Source organism: Papio anubis, unplaced genomic scaffold, assembly GCF_008728515.1.
Source record: "Papio anubis isolate 15944 unplaced genomic scaffold, Panubis1.0 scaffold1703, whole genome shotgun sequence".
NCBI classification, from domain to species: domain Eukaryota; kingdom Metazoa; phylum Chordata; class Mammalia; order Primates; family Cercopithecidae; genus Papio; species Papio anubis.
This window is the reverse complement of record NW_022161695.1, coordinates 1675-12061: the sequence shown is the minus strand read 5'-3', so window position 1 is coordinate 12061 and position 10387 is coordinate 1675. Positions and strand designations below refer to the sequence as shown.

The 10387-nt window shown below is 43.2% G+C and overlaps 1 pseudogene; it reads left to right on the top strand.

The window, feature by feature from the left end:
- Window positions 1–8148: 8148 nt before the first annotated feature.
- Window positions 8149–9566, top strand: LOC108584186 (annotated as a pseudogene).
- The last annotated feature ends 821 nt before the right edge of the window (window positions 9567–10387 follow it).

Here is a 10387-nt window from a genome sequence, read left to right as displayed (position 1 = left end):
CTCAGACATGGGCGTCTGCCCCACAGGTGAGTGTGAGGCTGGCATTGGTCCCATCCCTGCTGGGCACAATCTTGAGCTGACGCTAAGTTTGGGAGAGTGGGGCAGGAGCAGAGGCATCGATTCCCTTCATCAGGCTGATGCCTGGACAGCCCTGGGAGAAACCCTTTATGAAAGGCCAGGTGCGTGGGAGGAGAGCCGCCCCACAGGAATGACAACCATATGAGGAATGTTGTCGAAATGCATTAGGTAGACATTGTGAAGCTGAAAAACTATATTAAATTAACACCATTAAAAAGGAATTTATCTGGGCGTGGTAGCTCATGCCTGTAATCCCAGCACTTTGGAAGGCAGATGCGGGCAGATCACTCGAGGCTAGGAGTTCGAGACCAGCCTGGTTAACATGGTGAAACCCCATCTCTAATAAAAATATAAAAAATTATCTAGGCGTGGTGGTGAGTGCCTGTAATCCCAGCTATTCGGGAGGCTGAGGCAGTAGAATCTCTTGAACCTGGGAGGTGGAGGCTGCAGTGTGCTGAGATCACGCCAATGCACGTCAGCTGGGACAAGAGGGAAACTGTGGGCCGGGTGCAGTGCCTCACACCTATAATCCCAGCACTTTGGGAGGTCAAGGTGGGCGTATCACCAGGTCAGGAGATCGAGACCATCCTGGCTAACACGCTAAAATCCCGTCTCTACTAAAAATACAAAAATTAGCTGGGCGTTGTGGCGGGCGCCTGTAGTGCCAGCTACTCAGGAGGCCGAGGCAAGAGAATGGTGTGAACCTGGGAGGCGGAGCTTGCAGTGAGCCGAGATTGCACCACTGCACTCCAGCCTGGGTGACAGAGCGAGACTCTGTCTCAAAAAAAAAAAAAAAGCGAAACTGTGTCTCAAAAAAAAAAAAAAGTAATTTACTAGCCGTATATACCTACTATGCAAACATAACAAAATCAGAAACATAATTTAATCCAGGACAAGACAGCTGAAATAGTAAATATATACATTAGGATAAAATGTTCATTAAATTTTCCATACAGTATCATGGAAAGAACAGAAATTGAACAATAGAAAATATTAATATATACAGGAAGTGGAATGAGAAGAACGAACGTGTCTGTCATGGTTTCAGAAAGAAGGAAGAAGGATGTTAGTTCACAATATGCATGAAGAGCTAATGGTTGAAATTTTTATAGAACTGAAGAGAAAACATCAGTTGATAACTAAATTTAATATCTCGACCATGGTAAAGTGAAAAACATGAGGCATCAATTTAAAATAATCCTAAAACTACCAAAGAAAATGTAAATGACGCTTGAATGAATGACAAGCTCATCGGGACTGGAGTTCGAAAGAGCAAACAGCAGCCCCAGAAGATACAGGAGAAACAACCACAAGGGCTTAATTGTGAGGAGAGAGTTCTGTGCTGGGCCTAGTTATTACTATTATAAGTATTATTATTTATTATTATTAGTTTTTGAGATGGAATTTCGCTCTTGTTGTCCAGGCTGCAGTGCAATGGCGCGATCTTGGCTCACTGCAACCTGGCCTCGTTATTATTAAAGGACTAAGTTTCCGAGTCAGCTGTGGATAAATCCTAAAACACAAGGAGACTCGGGACATTTGTGAGTCGTCAGGTCAGGCGGTGGTCTTATGAGGAATAAGGAGGGCGTTTTCAGTGTCCTTTTATCAGGTACCACAATAATAAGAGAGAGAGAGATTGAGACAGACAGAGAGAGGGAGAGGGAGACACAGAGAAAGAGAGAAAGAGACAGAGCCAGGCATCGCTGGAGCTGCAAGGCTGCAGATATGTTTGCATCTAGGCCTTTCTGAAAGCCATACTAATGATGTAAATCAGGGAGTGGAATAATGAATCCCAAATGGAGAAGATGAGATGCTACTGTGAATAAAATAAATCAACAGTACATTCAAAAAACTAGTAAGCATAGATCTATCTGTAATCTGTGTATATACAAGTATATACATTTCTACTAAGAATCTGAAAGAGCAAGGAAATGGATTCACGTCTCTGGAGCCTCCAGAAAGGAATGCAGCCACGTCGTGGCCTTGATTTTGTCCTAAAAGACCTGTTGAGAATTCTGATATTCAGAACTGTGAGATAATGAGTTTGTGTTGCTGAAGCTGTTCAATATGTAGTAGTTCGTTATGGCAGCGATAGCAAACCAATACTAACACAAACAGCCTTTGAAAAGAAAAATAGTTGATATTTCATACTTTTAAATCAACAATCTGTGAAGAAGAGAAAGTTATACACTTTCACTCAACCAACCACATGTCCTTAAAATTTACAAAGCTTCAGTTGAGACACAATGGAGGATTTGAAGAAATATTGATCAGACTTTGATAGATTAAGTGAACAAAATATTTGTGAGAGTTGAATGGCACAAATATTCAATCTGATGCGCATTTATGATGTTTCGATTGTTTATATATATTGTAAATTTGTATAGAAACATTTCTGGAATATACATATAGCAACAAAGTGGGAATGTGTATTTCTTCATATACTTCTTTTTGAAACAAGGTCTCTCTCTGTTGCTCCATCTGAAATACAATGGCACTATCCCAGCTCACTGCAGCCTCGACCTCCCCAGGCCTAGGTGATTCTCCCACAACCATCTCCTGAGTAGCTGGGACTAAAGGATCATGCCACCTTGCCCGGCTAAATATTTTTAATATGTATTTTTTGTAGAGACAAGGTTTCGCTATGTTGCCCAGGCTGGTCTCAAACTCCTGGGCTCACAGGATCTGGCCACCTTGGCCTTCCAAAGCGTTGGGATTACTGGTGTGAGCCACTGTGCAAGGCCAGGAATACTTACTTATGAAAACATATTGATCAGAAATATCTTTTTTTTTTTTTGGAAATGAAGTCTCGCTCTGTCGCCAGGCTAGAGCACAGTGGCGTGATCTCGGGTTACTGCAATCTCTGCCTTCTGGGTTCAAGCGATTCTCCTGCCTCAGCCTCCCAAGTAGCTAGGATTACAGGCGTGCCCCACCACACCCAGCTATTTTTTTTTGTATTTTTAGTAGAGATGGGGTTTCACCATGTTGGCCCGATGGTCTCAATCTCCTGACTTTGTGATCTACCCACCTTAGTTTCCCAAAGTGGTGGGATTACAGGCATGAGCCACTGTGCCCGGCCATATCTATCATTTTTAGATAACAAAGTAAGCATCCAAACTGTTACTACAGGTAACGTTTCTTGAGTAGAAGTTCAATTAAATTAGCAGCCAACAATAAGAAGACATTTAGAGAAAAAACAATACTTTGGAAACAAATAACATTCTAAATATTCATGGGTTATAGGCCGGGTGTGGTGGCTCATGCCTGTAATCCCAGCACTTTGGGAGGCTGAGGCAGGTGGATCATTTGAGGTCAGGATTTTGAGACCAGCCTGGCTAACATGGTGAAACCCTGTCTCTACTGAAAATGCAAAAATTAGCTGGGTGTGGTGGCACGCAGCTGTATTTTCAATGACTCGGGAGGCTGAGACAGGAGATTCACTTGACCCTGGGAAGTGGAAGTTGCAGTGAGCCAAGATTGTGCCACCGCACTCCAGTCTGGGTGAGAAAGACTCCACCGCAAAAACAAAAACAAAAACAAATATTCATGGGTTATAGAATCACACAACATTAAATTGACAGAGCATTAACAAAAAAATCTCAATGAAATTATAACATATGAACATTTGTAGGATGTAAAGTAAGAGAGTGAGAGAGCGAGAGAGCACAACAATTACCAAATCAAGATGGAAAGAAGCACCACTACCAGTCCTACAGACATAAAAGGACTAGTGAACCAAAACTAGAAATCTATGCTAAGATGTTCTACAACTTAAATTTAATAGAAAATATCTTGAAGTAAACAAACTACCAACATTTACTCAAGAACAAATATATAGTGTAACATTTCCTATTTTTACTGAAGAAATTCAACTGGCTGGGTGCAGTGGCTCACGCCTTTAATTCCAGCACTTTGGGAAGCTGAGGTGGGCAGATCACCTGAGGTCAGGAATTCAAGACCAATCTGGCTAACATGGTGAAATCCTGCCTCTACTAAAAATACAAAAATTAGCCAGGCGAGGTGGCACATGCCTGTAATCCCAGCTACTCAAGAGGGTGAGGCAAGAGAACCATTTGAACCCGAGATGCGGAGGTTGCAGTGAGCTGAGATCACACCACTGAATTCTAGCCTAGGTGACAGAGGGAGACTCCGTCAAAAAAAAAAAAAAAATTCAACCTACATTCAGAAATCTTTCCATAGGGAAATCTGGCCTGAATGGGTACACTGTTGATTTCTACCAAATATTTGAGAAAGTAATAATAACATGGAAAATCTAGAGGAAGTGAACAAATTCCTAGACACACATAACCTACCATGATTGAACTGGGAAGAAATCTGAATAGACCAATAACAAGTAACACAATGGAAGCTGTAATGAAAAGTCTCCCAGTAAAGAAAAGCCTGGGACCTGATGGCTTCACTGCTGAATTCTACAAAACATTCAAAGAATAAATAAAATCAATGCTACTCAAACCATTCTGAATAATAGAGGAGGGAATACTTCCAACTCATTCTACAAGGCCATATCACCCTAATACTAAAAGTACACAAAGGCACATCAAAACAAGAAAACTACAGGCAAGATCTCTGATGAATATTGATGCAAAAATCCTCAACAAAATACTAGCAAACCAAATTCAACAATATATGAGCAACATCATTCAACATGATCAGGTGGGATTTAATCCCTGGGATGCAAGGATCGTTCAGCATACGCAAATCAATTAATGTAATACTTCATAACAACAGAATGAAGGATAAAAACTATATGATCCTTTCAATTGATGCTGAAAAAGTACTTAGTAAATTTCAACATCCCTTACGATAAAAACCCTTAAAAAACTGGGGATAGTTGAAACATACCTCAACATAATAAAAGCTATATATGACAGACCCACAGCTAGTATTATGCAGAATGGGGAAAAACTGAAAGCATTTCTTCTTAGACCTGGAACGTGACAAAGATGCCACTGTCACCACTGTTACTCAACATAGCACTGGAAGTCCTAGCTAGAGCAATCAGACAAGAGAAAGACATAAGGGGCATTCAAATTGGGAAAGAAGAAATCAAATTATCATTGTTTGCAGATGATATGATCTTATTTTTGGAAATATCTAAAGACTTCACAAGAAAACTATTAGAACTGATAAATTCAGTCAGGTTGCAGAATACAAAATCAACATTTGGAAATCAGAAGCATTTCTAGCCAAGCACAGTGGCTCACGCCTGTAATCCCAGCACTTTGGGAGGCTGAGGCAGGTGGATCACGAGGTCAGGCGTTCAAGCCCAGCCTGGCCAACGTGGTGAAACCCCGTCTCTACTAAAAATATAAAAAGTAGCCAGGTACAGTCGTGGGCGCCTGTAATCCCAGCTACTTGGGAGGCTGAGGCAGGAGAATCACTTGAACACAGGGGGCAGAGGTTTCAGTGAGCCAAGATCGTGCCACTGCACTCCAGCCTGGGCAACAGAGCGAGACTCCATCAAAAAAAAAAAAAAAAAAAAAAAGAAATCAGAAGTATTTCTATATATCAACAGTCAACAACCTGAAAAAGAATAAAAGCTCATCTCATTTACAATATCCAGACGTAAAATTAAATACCTAGGAAATGACTTAACCAAAGAAGTAAAAGATCACTATAATGAAAACTATAAAACATTGATGAAAGAAATTGAAGACGACACCACAAAATGGAAAAATATTCCATGTTCATGGATTGGAAGAACCAATATTGTTAGAATGTCCATAGTACCCAAAGCAATCTACAGATTAAATGCAATGCAGATCAAATACCAATGACATTCTTCCCACAAATAGAAAAAAAAATCCTAAAATGTATGAATCACGAAAGACCCAGAATAATCAAAGCTATCCTAAGCAAAAATAATAAAACTGGAGGCATAACATTCCCTGATTTCAAATTACACTACAGAGCTATAGTAACCAAAACAGCATGGTAGTGGCATAAAAGCAGACACATATGTCAATGGAATGGAACAGAGACCCCAGACACAAATCCATACACCAACAGTGTATGGATTTCAACAAAGGTACCAAGAGTATACACTGGCAAAAGACAGTCTCTTCAATAAATGGTGCTGGGAAAACTCAATATTCATACTCAGAAAAAGGAAACCAGACCCCCATTTTTTGCCACATACAAAAATCAAATCAAAATGGATTAAAGACTTAAATCTAAGACCTCAAATTGTGAAATGACTACAAGAAAACTGGGGGAAATCTCCGGGATGTTGGTCTGGGCAAAATGTTTTTGAGCAATACCCCAGAAGTACAGGCAACCAAAGCAAAAACGGACAAATGGGGTCAAATCAAGTTAAGAAGCTGCAGAGCAAAGATACAATTAACAAACATTCCCACGGAATGGGAGAAAATATTTGCAAACCCCCATCTGACAAGGAATCCCTAATAACTAGAAGAAATAAGGAGCTCAAAAGACTCTATACGAAGAAATCTAATATTTCAATCAAAAAATGGGCAAATATTTGAATAACCATTTCTCAAAAGAATACAGATGGCAAAGAGGCATATGAAAAGGTGCTCAACATCACTGATCATTAGAGAAACGCAAATCAAAACGACAATGATACTATCTCATTCCAGTTAAAATGACTTATATCCAAAAGACAGGCAATAACAAATACTGGCGAGAATGTGGAAAACAGGGAACCCTTGTATACTGTTGGTGGCAATCTAGATTATTACAACCACTATGGAGAAGTTTGGAGGTTCCTCAAAAAACTAAAGCTAGAGGTACCGTATGATCCAGTAATTCCACTGCTGGGCATATACCCAAAAGAAAGAAAATCAGTCTATCAAAGAGATATCTGCACTCCTATGTTGCCCAAGCTGGAGTGCAGTGGCGCGATTTTGGCTCACTGCAACCTTCGCCTCCCAGGTTCAAGTGATTCTTCTGCCTCAGCCTCCTGGGTAGCTAGGATTACAGGCGCCTGCCACCACGCCTGGTTAATTTTTGTATTTTTAGTAGAGATGAGGTTTTGCCACGTTGACCATGCCAATCTCGAACTCCGGGCCTCAAGTCATCCCCCCGCCTCAGCCTCCCAAACTGCTGGGATTTCAGGCATGGGCCACCGTGCCCGGCCAATATATTTATTTCCATTTACTATGCTAGGAGTGCTAATAGGAGAAGAGAACAGAAACATATTTCAAGGTGTAACGGCCCCTAATGATTCAGCTTTGATGGTAAATACAAATCCATCTCCACATGGCAGTCTTACCTGCGCGTCTTGTCTCGTCCTTGTCTTATTAGGACGTGAGTGATACTGGATTCAGATCCTGTCCTCTTCCAGCATGACTGCATCTTTATTTACCTAATCACATCTCTAAGGACCCTGTTTCTAAATGAGTTCACACTCACAGGTAAGGGGGTTAAGGTGCCAACATGTCCTTTTGGGGTTACAATGCAACCCACGACACCCATCATGGTTGTGTCCACTGCGGAGCCTCCATCAGTGCCCAGTGAGTGATCTATGCTGCCCATAATTCTCCCTACCGGCTGTTCTACTGTGATAAAGAAAATAAAAAGAACAGGGTACAGCTGTCCGGGGGCGGTGGCCACGCCTGTAATCTCAGCACTTTGGGAGGCCGATAAGAACAGGGTACAGCTGTCCGGGGGCGGTGGCCACGCCTGTAATCTCAGCACTTTGGGAGGCCGAGGAGGGTGGATCACTTGAGACCGGCCTGGCCAACATGGTGAAACCTTATCTCTCCTCAGAAACAACAACAACAACAACAAATTAGCCGGGCATCCTGACACACGCCTGTAATCCCAGCTACTCTGGAGGTCGAGGCAGGAGAATCACTGGAATCCGGGAAGCAGAGGTTGCAGTGAGCGGAAGAAAGAAAAGGGCAAAGGGGCTTGAGGGCGGGAGGCTGCGGGAGCTGCGCGGAGCGGGCGCCGCCGCCATGTTGGGTCTGAAGCGAGGAAGGAGGCGGCGTGCGGAGGCGGCGTGCGGCGGCGGCGTGCGGAGCGGGCGCAGCCGCCATGTTGGGTCTGAAGCGAAGGACGAGCCGGCGTGCGCAGAGGGCGTGAGGAGCGGGCGGCAGCGGCGTGGGGTCTGCTTTTCTGCGAGCGGCCAGGAGCGTCGGCGGTGCCGGCGCCATTGAGCGGGGCACCCTTGACATCCGCAAGCATCAGCCTCAGTCCAAAGTGGAGATCCACTATGAGGGCATCCTCTACACCATGACACCGAACAGTCCCCCAGAGCTCTCGCCAAAGTTCGATCTTTTGGTCCAGAAGATAGACCTCCAGATGGTCCAATACCGCCACAAGATGGAGTCTTTGAATCCATTGTATTCCGTGGGAGAGACATGAAAGACCTCACTGTTTGCAAGCCACCAAAACCACGGTGTTCTTTGCCTCAGGACCCAGCTATCCTGCAGTTCTCATTAGGCTCATTGACTTCTTCATTCCAGTCCGTGGGTTCCTAAGTAGGGCGGTTGGTTCTGCCTTTACACAGGATACAAGATCTCTAAAAACACAATTATCTCAGGGTCGTTCAAGCGCTCAGTTCGACCCTTTGAGAAAAAGCCCAACCATGGAACAAGCAGTACAGACCGCCTGGGCCCGCTTACCTGCTTGGGAGAAGGAGTCCTGTAGCAACCAGGCCTGGGCCATCTACCAGCCAAAAAGCAATAGAGAATCAGGAGCACAGGTGAGTTGAAGCACACAACGTTCCAAGGCCAGAAAATGAGCAACTCAGAAATGATTACAAGAGACAACTCCAGGTGCTCCTTCAGCGCCAAGAAGAGGGCGTGGGGTCATCGGGGTGGCCGGGGAAGATTTGGTATTGGGCGAGATGGGCCAATGAAACTTGAGAAGGACTTTGACTTTGAAAGTCCAAATGCACAATTCAACAAGGAAGAGATTGGCAGAGAGTTTCATAATAAATTAAAAGAAGATAAACTTGAGAAACGGGAGAAGCCTGGAAATGGCGAAGATAAAGGAGACTCGGGAGTTGATACCCAAAACAGTGACGGACATGCTGATGAAGAAGATCCACCTGGATCTAATTGCTACTATGACCAAACTAAATCCTTCTTTGATAATATTTCTTGTGATGACAATAGAGAACAGAGACTAACCTGGGCTGAAGGAAGAAGATTAAATGCTGAAACATTTGGAATCCCACTTTGTCCAAACCGTGGCCGTGGGGAATACAGAGGCAGAGGAGGTCTTGGTTTCTGTGGTGGCAGAGGGCGTGGTAGTGGCAGAGGTGGTACCTTGACCACGGTGGATTCACCGTGGTGGATTCAGAGCAAGTTCTGGGGACAGGGAGTTTGCACATTTTGAATATAGGAAAAACACAGCTTTTGGCCCCTAAAAGGTCTGAATTGATGGTACTGCTTTTTGAAAGAAAGACAACAAAGCTGCATAGTCTACAAACAAATCTCTGAAAATAGGTGAATTTCTAGTTCTTTGTGGTCCCGAAATTGATTTCAGTCTTTGAGAAGAATGAAGAAGTGAATTCCTCTGTATGTTTAAGCACCGCCACTGTTTCTTTGTTTTCTTGTTGCTTAATTTTTCTTTTTTTCTTTTTTTTGAGATGGAGTTTCTTCTTCAGGCTGGAGTGTAGGCCGATCTCTGCGCTCGCAGCTCCTCGCCTCGGTTTACGCCATTTCTCCTTGCCTCAGCCTCCCACGAGCTGGACTGGCGGTATACCGCCACCACGCCCGCTGGGTATTTTGTATTTTTAGTAGAGATGGGGTTTCACCGTAGTTAACCCGTGGATGGTCTCGATCTCCTGACCTCGTGATCCGCCTCGCCACCTCCCAAAGTGCTGGATTACAGGATTGCCACCGTCAGCCCTACTCTTCACAGATAAAATGCAGTCAGTTTTTGGGGAGGAAGGCTCATCTTACATGAGGATTAACTATTTGGAATAGCAGAAAAGTTAAGTACTTTCTGTATAGTTAACTCAAAAGCAGTAATTCAGTGGGATGAAAGGGCATTGCTTCATCACCGAAAGTTTGTTTTTAAAAATCACTGAATTGTGGTAATTGCAGGTTGCCTGCATATAGTGCCGTGATACTGTCTTCTATCAAGGGAGGTGTGTGTGTGTGTGTGTGTATTCTTTCCTCCTTTCTTTTGGGGAATCTTGTTACATGAAGTAGCTATTTCATCAATTAATTAGGGTGCTGGATGGTAGAGAATTTTATGGTCAGTCAACTATGTGCACACACGGGTAATACTGTTTCTAGGCAAACGTAACTTTTTATATATAGATGTAAAATTTCTTTTATATTCCATTGCCAAAGAAACATTAAAACTT